Raw genomic sequence first — 10,556 nt, forward strand, 5'->3', positions numbered from 1 at the left:
ATCTCCTAGATAGATCTTGCCTGATCGTAGGAAATTTTTGAAATTGCATGCTACGTTCCCCAACAAAATATACCTTTGTTCACTTTGCCATCCTTCTTATCCGCCAAGTATTTGGGGCAGTTCTGCTTCAAGTGACCATTTCCTTTGCAGTAGAAGCACTCAGTTTCAGGCTTGGGTCTAGCTTTGGGCTTCTTCATGGGAGCGGTAACTTGTTTGTTGTTCTTCTTGAAGTTCCCTTTCTGTCCCTTGCCCTTTTTCTTGAAACTAGTGGTTCTGTTAACCATCAACACTTGATGCTCTTTCTTGATTTCTACCTTCGTTGATTTCAGCGTCGCGAAGAGCTTGGGAATTTTTTTCGTCATCCCTTGCATATTATAGTTCATCACAAAGTTCTAGTACCTTGGTGATAGTGACTAGAGAACTCTGTCAATCACTATCTTATCTGGAAGATTAACTCCCACTTGATTCAAGCGATTGTAGTACCCAGACATTCTGAGTACATGCTCACTGGCTGAGCTATTCTCCTCCATCTTGTAGGCAAAGTACTTGTCAGAGGTCTCATACCTCTCGACATGGGCATGGGTCTAAAATACTAATTTCAACTCTTGGAACATCTCATATGCTCCGTGGCGTTCAAAACATTTTTGAAGTCCCGGTTCTAAGCCGTAAAGCATGGCGCACTAAACTATCAAGTAGTCGTCATATCGAGCTTGTCAAACGTTCATAACATCTGCATCTGCTCCTGCAATAGGTCTGTCACCTAGCGGTGCATGAAGGACTTAATTCTTCTGTGCAGCAATGAGGATAATCCTCAGAGCACGGACCCAGTCTGCATCATTGCTACTATCATCTTTCAACTTTTCTCTAGGAACATATCAAAAAAATATAGGAGCTATATCGCGAGCTATCTATCTACAACATAGATATGCAAATACTATCAGGACTAAGTTCATGATAAATTAAGTTCAATTAATCCAATTACTTAAGAACTCCCACTTAAATAGACATCCCTCAAGTCACCTAAGTGATACATGATCCAAATCAACTAACCCATGTCCGATCATCATGTGAGATGGGGTAGTCATCAATGGTGAACATCTCTATGTTGATCATATCTACTATTTGATTCACGTTCGACCTTTCGGTCTCCACTGTTCCGAGGCCATGTCTGTACATGCTAGGATCGTCAAGTTTAACCCAAGTATTCCGCATGTGCAAAACTGTCTTTCACCCGTTGTATGTGAACGTAGATTCTATCACACCCGATGATCACATGGTGTCTCAACACGACGAACTGTAGCAACAATGCATACTCAGGGAGAACACTTTTACCTTGAAATTTAGTGAAGGGATCATCTTATAATGCTACCATCGTACTAAGCAAAATAAGATGCATAAAAGATAAACATCACATGCAACCAAAATATGTGACATGATATGGCCATCATCATCTCGTGATTTTGATCTCCATCTCCAAAGCATCGTCATGATCTCCATCGTCACCGGCCCGACACCTCGATCTCCATTGTTGCGTCGTGGTCGTCTTGCCAACTATTGCTAACGCATAGCGATAAAGTAAAGCAATTACATGTTGTTTGCATTTCATACAATAAAGAAGCAACCATAAGGCTCCTGTCGGTTGTCGATAACTTACAAAACATGATCATCTCATACAATAACGTTTATCACATCACAACAAGCCCTGCAAAAACAAGTTAGACGTCCTCTACTTTGCTGTTGCAAGTTTTACGTGGCTGCTATGGGCTTCTAGCAAGAACGTTCTTACCTACGGCAAAAACCACTATGGTGATTCGTCAAGTTTGTTGTTTTAACCTTCTTCAAGGACCAGCCATAGTCAAATTCGACTCAACTAAAGTAGGAGAAACAGACACCCGCCAGCCACCTTTATACAAAACTAGTTGCATGTCAGTCGGTGGAACCGGTCTCATGTGCGTGGACATGTAAGGTTTGTCCAGGCCGCTTCATCCCACAATTTCGCCGAATCAAAATAAGACGTTGGTGGTAAGTAGTATGACTAACAACGACCACAACTCTTTGTGTTCTACTCGTGCATATCATCTATGCATAGACCTGGCTCATGATGCCACTGTTGGGAAATGTTACATGGAAAACAAAAAAATCTACGCACACGCAAAGATCTATCCATGGAGATGCATACCAACGAGGGGAAGAGTGTGTCTACGTACCCTCGTAGACCGTAAGCGGAAGCGTTTCACAACGCGGTTGATGTAGTCGAACTTTCTTCGCGCTCCAACCGATCTAGTACCGAACGCACGGCACCTCCATGTTCTGCACACGTTCAGCTCGGTGACGTCCTCTGCCTTCTTGATCCATCAAGATGGCGAGGTAGTAGACGAGTTCCGACAGCACGACGGCGTGGTGACGGTGATGGTGAAGTGATCTCCGCAGGGCTTCAGCTAAGCACTACGAAAATATGACCGAGGGAGTAAACAATGGACGGGGGCGCCGCACACGGCTAAGACAATGTTGTGTGTCCTTGTGTGGCACCCCCTACCCATGAATATATAGGTGGGAGGGTAGGAGGCAGCCCCTAGGGCGCCCCAAGAAACCTGGTGAGGGAGTCCTAGACTAAGGGGTGCTCGGGCATCCGGCCTGTTAGCCGTGGGCCGGACTGATGGACTGTGAAGATACAAAGACTGAAGACTGCACCCGTGTCCGGATGGGACTCTCCTTGGTGTGGAAGGCAAGCTTGGCAACCAAATATATAGATTCTTTTCCTTTGTAACCGACCTTGTGTAACCCTAGATCCTCCCGGTGCCTATATAAACCGGAGGACTTAGTCCGGGAAGAGGGAGATACTCATTACCATAGTCATACAGGCTAGACTTCTAGGGTTTAGCCATTACGATCTCGTGGTAGATCAACTCTTGTAATACTCATATTCATCCAGATCAATCAAGCAGGAAGTAGGGTATTACCTCCATAGAGAGGGCCCGAACCTGGGTAAACATCGTGTCCCATATCTCATGTTACCATCGACCTTAGACGCACAGTTCGGGACCCCCTACCCGAGATCCGCCGGTTTTGACACCGACATTGGTTCTTTCATTGAGAGTTCCACTGTGTCATCCCTTAAAGGTTTGATGGCCCCTTCAAACATTAGCAACGATGTTGTCCAAGGTGAGACCTTCCTCCCTGGACGGATCTTCGTGTTCGGCGGCTTCGCACTGCGGGCCAACTCGCTTGGCCATCTGGAGCAGATCGATAGCTACGCCCCTAGCCGTCAGGCTAGATTCGGAAGCTTGAACTACGTTGCGGAAATCTGCGGAGATTTGATCTTCGCCGGATTCGAGACCGCGGCAACTACTCCTGGTCACCCCGATGAACGTGACCTAAATCTGTCATCGGATCGCATCCAGGAGACAGCTCCTTTAACTGCTCTGGCCTTAGATCCGGAGCAGACTGCGCCATCCAAGGACGCGAAGCTCAACCCCACCACAGAGGCCACAGATTCACCGGCATTGGAGTCGCACATGGACTTAACCTCACACGATACCTGTGTCACTGGAACTCCGGACTCGTCTCTGGTCATAAGTTCCGAACCATGTGAATCCGCGGATGCCGAACTTGATCGTTTATCGATCTTCGAGTTCAGCGCCGCAGACATCTTCCAACACTCGCCCTTCGGCGATGTGCTAAATCATTAAAGAACTTGTCCTTGGCGGAGAACTCACAGCCGAATTGTGTCTGATTCGAACTGGAGGCTGATGATGAAGGGGAATTTCGCTTCCCACCCAACACCCACTTCGTAGCCACTGTCGAAGATTTAACCGACGCGCTTGACTATGATTCCGACGATCTGGACGACGATGCCGGAGACGAGGAGGCCCAAAACCCGCCGTTCACCGGACGATGGACGGCCACTTCCTCATATGATGTCTACATGGTAGATACGCCAAAAAATAATAGTGGTGAGGACAAGGAAAACCCCACAAGGAGGACCCTCCTAAAACACAACCAAAGCGCCGGCGTCAGCGGCGCCGCTCTAAATCCCGTCACAGCCGGGACAACAACACCGGCACAGGAGACGATAACACTCTGGATGGTGCCAAAGACACAGAAGAGCCCGATGAACAAACTGCCGAACAAGACCATCGGGAAGATGGGCAAGTTAGCCCTGACGAACAGGCAACGGAAGAAGACTCGGAGGATGGCAGTTGCCATCCGCCCTCCGAAGAGGAGGCAAGCCTCGGCAACGACGACTTCATCATGCCTGGGGAGCCTCTGGAGCAGGAGCGCTTTAAGCGCCAGCTAATAGCCACTGCAAGGAGCCTGAAAAAGAAACGGCAGCAGCTTCAAGCTGACCAAGATCTGCTCGTCGACAGATGGACTGATGTCCTGGCAGCCGAAGAATACGGCCTCAGACACCCAGCCAAGAGTTACCCAAAGTGAAGGTTGCTACCTCAATTCGATGAAGAGGCGCCGGAGCCCATACCTCCCTCGCGTAACGCGGCCGACCGAACACTACGCGGTCCGGGCAGTACGGCGGATCAACCACCTCGTGGTCGGGATAGAGCGGCAACTCAAGCCGAACAGCCCGCCCCACCGCCGCGGAAAAATAGAGACAAAACAGTCCGGGGTCATACATACGACCTCCGGCAGACCCTGGATAGTAGAGCAGGACATACCCGGTCGATTTATGGATCGCGAGGACGTCCCTCGACACGAGATGATGGCTACCTATTCGGACGTGGCAAGCCCAGTCACACCTGAGCCGATAACCGCTGACGAACTCCATCGGAGCAACGGCACAACGCGGCCAAATATAGAGGTGCCGCACACCCTCTCTGCTTCACGGATGAAGTAATGGACCACGAATTCCCCGAAGGGTTCATACCCGTGAATATTGAATCATACGACGGAACAACCGATCCCGCGGTATGGATTAAGGATTTTATTCTCCACATTCACATGGCCCGCGGAGATGACCTCCATGCTATCAAATACCTCCCACTAAAACTCAAAGGGCCAGCTCGGCACTGGTTAAACACCCTGCCTGAAAATTCTATCGGCAGCTGGGAGGACTTGGAAGAAGCCTTTCTTGACAACTTCCAAGGAACATATGTCCGGCCACCAGATGCCGATGACTTAAGTCACATAGTCCAACAGCCTGGAGAGTCAGCCAGGAAATTCTGGACTAGATTCCTAACTAAAAAGAACTAGATCGTTGACTGTCCGGACGCCGAAGCCCTAGCGGCCTTTAAACACAGCATCCGTGACGAGTGGCTCACCCGCCACCTCGGCCAAGAAAAGCCAAAATCCATGGCAGCCCTCACGGCACTCATGACCCGCTTTTGCGCGGGTGAGGATAGTTGGCTGGCTCGTAGCAAAAACACAGCCGGCGAGGCAGGCCCCTCTGAGGTCAAGAACAGCAACGGCAAGCTCCGACGCAGCAGACACAAACGCCGAAGCAATGGCGACAACACCGATGACACTGCCGTCAACGCCGGATTCAGCGGCTCCAAGTCCGGTCAGCGGAAAAAGGCATATATAAGGAACAATCAAGGACCATCCGGCTTGGACCGCATACTCGACCGTCCGTGCCAAATCCATGGCACACCAGACAAGCCAGCCAACCATACCAATAGAGATTGCTGGGTTTTTAAGCAAGCTGGCAAGTTAAATGCCGAGACCAAGGAAAAAGGATCACAGAGCGAAGACGATGACGAGGAACCCCGGTAGACAAACATAGGGGGGACAGAAGAAGTTTCCCCCTCAGGTCAAAACGGTGAATATGACACACATCCCCAAAAGTGAGCGCAAGCGCGCACTAAGGGACGTTTATGCGATAGAGCCAGTCGCCCCAAAATTCAACCCATGGTCATCGTGCCCGATCACTTTTGATCGTCGGGATCATCCGACCAGTATCCGACATGGCGGATCAGCCGCACTAGTCCTGGACCCAATCATCGATGGATTCCACCTAACGCGAGTCCTCATGGACGGTGGCAGCAGCCTCAATCTGCTTTATCAGGATACAGCGCGCAAAATGGGCATTAACCCGTCACGGATCAAACCCACAAGGACTACCTTTAAAGGAGTCATACCAGGTGTTGAGGCCCGCTGTATGGGCTCAATCACATTAGAGGTAGTCTTTGGATCTCCGGACAACTTCCGAAGCGAGGAATTAATCTTTGATATCGTCCCCTTTTGCAGTGGCTATCACGCACTACTCGGACGAACGGCATTCGCTCGGTTCAATGCGGTGCCACACTATGCTTATCTTAAGCATAAGATGCCCAGTCCATGCGGCGTCATAACGGTCAACGGAAACATAGAACGCTCCCTCCGTACAAAGGAGCACACCGCCGCCCTAGCAGCAGAAGTATAGAGCGGCCTTCTCAAGCAGAACCGTAGCCCGGCTGCCGAGCCCCTGGACATTGTAAAGAGGGTCCGAACTATGCTGCAGCAGGACAGAGCGGCTCATCAAGAGCTCGACTAGCAATTTGGCCTCTGTCCCAGCCCTGATCAGGTAGTGGCATTCGTACCACGCGTACATAACTACGCACTCAAAATTCCATGGGTATCGACGGAGGCATGGCTAGCTCGCGATCCATAGTGCGGCTCGACCGGCCCTCGGATTTGCACACCTTTACCTTTTCGTTTCATTTTGGGTTTTTCTCTTTTCGAGGTTTCTTCTGACAACCCGTTTGTCAGACACACCAAGGAGGCAAGGAGCTTTGGCATACAAGGGAATCTCAAGGTGGTCTCTGCTAATGATTGCTATACCTGTTTTACATACCCGCAAGCAGCTCGCTCTTGGTCATGGCATGTTAAAATAGCCTTACTTGCTTATCGCATTTCTTGTACAAGTACGCCTCGACGTATTAATCACATTACAATGGTAAATAAATGGTAGCGTCAGCTTATTACTTGATTTTCTCCTTGCCTTTGTGTTTATTACTCATCAAACCCGTACACTCTGGTACATATCACTTCGCCAGGGGTTTCATCATGCCCCGTAGTACGGCAATAAAGTCCGAACACTTTTTATAGTACGGTTCGGCACCCCGAACTTATAGCATTATATGCATCGGCTCCGAATCATGTCTTTGGTCAATAGTTGGGTTGCCCGGCCCCTGTGCTTACTACCTTACGTTCCGCTATATCGGCTAGGGTAGTAAAGGGAGAACTACTGCGATTGTGTCCCAGTTCTTCTGGACGAGCACCTCAGTAGAGAAAGCCGAAAACTGACTATCATGATGCAGCGAGAGCTGGTCAGCTGTTCGAGAGGTTTCAAATCCTTAGAGGTTTTTTCCGCTTTATGCGAGGAATCGGTTTTTATCCGATCAGGCGTGTATAGCGCCCCTAGCTCGGTCTTCCGAATACCAGGGGCTTCACCAAAGATTCTTATTGTCAAACCCCTATGGCTACATGAGGGCGATAAAAGCCGTATAATCCGATTGCCTTGTTCGTTGCGCTAAACACCTCCTTTAAGGACCAGAATGTGGAGTAAAGAGTGTTTAGATTTATCCCGAACACCCCCATAGTATCTACGTGGGGGCAGAAGCCGACGACTGGTTAACCCTCAGATTACATAAACGGCCGCACAGGAGGTAAATTTTAAGAGTCACAAGCATTATATTACATAACGACCTTGTTTCATGGTTACAAGACAGGATCACATGAATGTTTCGTGGGAATATAACATCCTTTGCACATTGCTCCGCCACAAGGCGGGATCCCTCCAGGACACCATCAGAATATAGCTCGGGTCGGCGGTGCTCCTTGCCCTCAGGCGGCCCTTCGGTCATCAGCTTCTTGGCATCCATCTTCACCCAGTGCATCTTGACGCGGGCGAAGGCCATCCGTGCACCTTCAATGCAGACCGACCGCTTTATGACTTCAAGCCGCGGGCAGGCACTAACAAGCCGCTTCACAAGTCCGAAGTAGCTGATGGGCATCGGCTCGGTAGGCCATAGCCGGACTATTAGGTCCTTCATGGCTAGCTCGGCCGCCTTGTGCAGCTCGACCAGCTATTTCAGCAGGTCGCTGAAGGGCACCGGATGGTCTGGTCCGAGGTATTGAGACCAGAATAGTTTCTCTGAAGTACTCTCTTCTTTCGCTCAATAGAACTCGGTAGCATTCGATATGCTGCGCGGCAAATCCAAACGCCCCTGGAGAGCTCCAAATTCGGGTAAGTAAAGGGAACGTTTCCTTCACAGACTCGCTTTGCATAATGAAAGCCTTACCCACCGCGATCTTCTTGGCCGCCTGGATTTCCTGGAGGGCGCTCTGGGCTTTGGCTCAGGCATCACGTGTGCTCTGGCGGGCCTTCGCAAGTTCGGACACTTGCGTCTTAGAATCAAGCTCCAATGACTCGTACTTCTTGACGGTGTCCTGGAGCTCTTGCTGGACCTCGCCGACCCGGGCCTCGTGCTTCTCGCATGTGGCGCGCTCCTTGGCCGCTTTGTCCTCGGCCTCGGTTAACGCCTTCTTGAGGGCCGCCACCTCGGTCGTGGCCCCTAACAAAGTTCATGACGCTTTAGTCTGCACGAAACATTCATTCTTCCTAAAATATACGCGTAGGTTATTGCATACCTTGGTTGTCCTCCAGCCGCTTCTTTACGAGGCCGAGCTCTTCGTTGGCTCGCTCAAGGCTCTACTTCAGGCTGGAGACCTCCGCAGTATGAGCGGTAGCAGCCAGCAGCGATGCCTGCTTATTCACATAGACATCCTATGTTAGACTCCTGCAATCTACACTGTGACATTCTTTCTACTATTATTACCTCAAAGCCTGTTAAAAGGCTAGTGCAGGCCTAGGTCAGTCCGCTTTTGGCGGACTGAACCTTTTCGATCACCGTACCCATAAGGGCATGGTGTTCATCCACAATGGAGGCGCCTCGCAGCGCTTCCAGCAGATTATCCGGTGCCTCTGGTTGGACAGAGGTCACCGGCGGAACAGGCACACCTCCTCCTTTCGGGGAAGGCCGTTCGCTGAACTCCAGAGCCGTGTGGTTCTCCGGAATGGTATCCGGCTGAGGGCCGAATGGAACTTGGCCCCCATCACCAGTCCCCATGGAGGTTTTTTTCCCCATGTGTCCGGCAGCCGAGGAGTCATCCTGGGGCGCCACCCTGACGATCTCCGGAACCTCCCCTCAGTTTGGGAAGGTCCTTTGGGACACCACCTCGTCATCACCCTTGGACGAAACAGAGTGGGCGGGCGGCGGTGACATGCTAGCCATCTCCTTTGAGTCTAAAGAACCCTCTGTTGAGGATCGCGGGCTGGACTGCAATGGCACAAATTAAACTTATTAATATTACAAAGCGGAAAGGCCAGGCATCTGATGTGCATAAGATTTGGGGTACTTACGAGGCGGCCTGAGGCTTGGTTCGGAGCACTTGCTCCGGACTGCTATCGACATCCCACGCGGAGTTATCCGCAAGGGAGCCCTTCCTCCTCTCGGGTGCCTTCTGATACGTCTCCAACGTATCTATAATTTTTGATTGCTCCATGCTATATTATCTACTTCTTTCGACATTATTGGGCTTTATTATTAACTTTTATATTATTTTTGGGACTAACCTATTAACCGGAGGCCCAGCCCAGAATTGCTGTCTTTGCCTATTTCAGAGTTTCGCGGAAAAGGAATATCAAACGGAGTCCAAACGGAATGAAACCTTCAGGGGCGTGATTTTTAGGAAGAATATGATCCAGGAGACTTGGACCCTACGTCAAGAAACAAAAGAGGAGGCCACGAGGTAGGGGGCGCGCCTACCCCCCCCCCCAAGGGCGCGCCCTCCACCCTCGTGGGCCCCCTGTTGCTCCACCGACGTACTCCTTCCTCCTATATATACCTACGTACCCCCAAACGATCAGATACGGAGCCAAAAACCTAATTCCACCGCCGCAACCTTCTGTACCCACGAGATCCCATCTTGGGGCATGTTCCGGAGCTCCGCCGGAGGGGGCATCGATCACGGAGGGCTTCTACATCAACACCATAGCCCCTCCGATGAAGTGTGAGTAGTTTACCTCAGACCTTCGGGTCCATAGTTAGTAGCTAGATGGCTTCTTCTCTCTTTTTGGATCTCAATACAATGTTCTCCCCCTCTCTCGTGGAGATCTATTCGATGTAATCTTCTTTTGCGGTGTGTTTGTTGAGACCGGTGAATTGTGGGTTTATGATCAAGTTTATCTATGAACAATATTTGAATCTTCTCTGAATTCTTTTATGTATGATTGGTTATCTTTGCAAGTCTCTTCGAATTATCAGTTTGGTTTGGCCTACTAGATTGATCTTTCTTGCAATGGGAGAAGTGCTTAGCTTTGGGTTCAATCTTGCGGTGTCCTTTCCCAGTGACAGTAGGGGCAGCGAGGCACGTATTGTATTGTTGCCATCGAGGATAACAAGATGGGGTTTTATCATATTGCATGAATTTATCCCTCTACATCATTTCATCTTGCTTAAGGCGTTACTCTGTTTTTATGAACTTAATACTCTAGATGCATGCTGGATAGCGATCGATGAGTGGAGTAATAGTAGTAGATGGAGGCAGGAGTCGGTCTACTT

The sequence above is a fragment of the Aegilops tauschii genome, chromosome 2, assembly GCF_002575655.3.
Source record: "Aegilops tauschii subsp. strangulata cultivar AL8/78 chromosome 2, Aet v6.0, whole genome shotgun sequence".
Lineage (NCBI taxonomy): Eukaryota > Viridiplantae > Streptophyta > Magnoliopsida > Poales > Poaceae > Aegilops > Aegilops tauschii.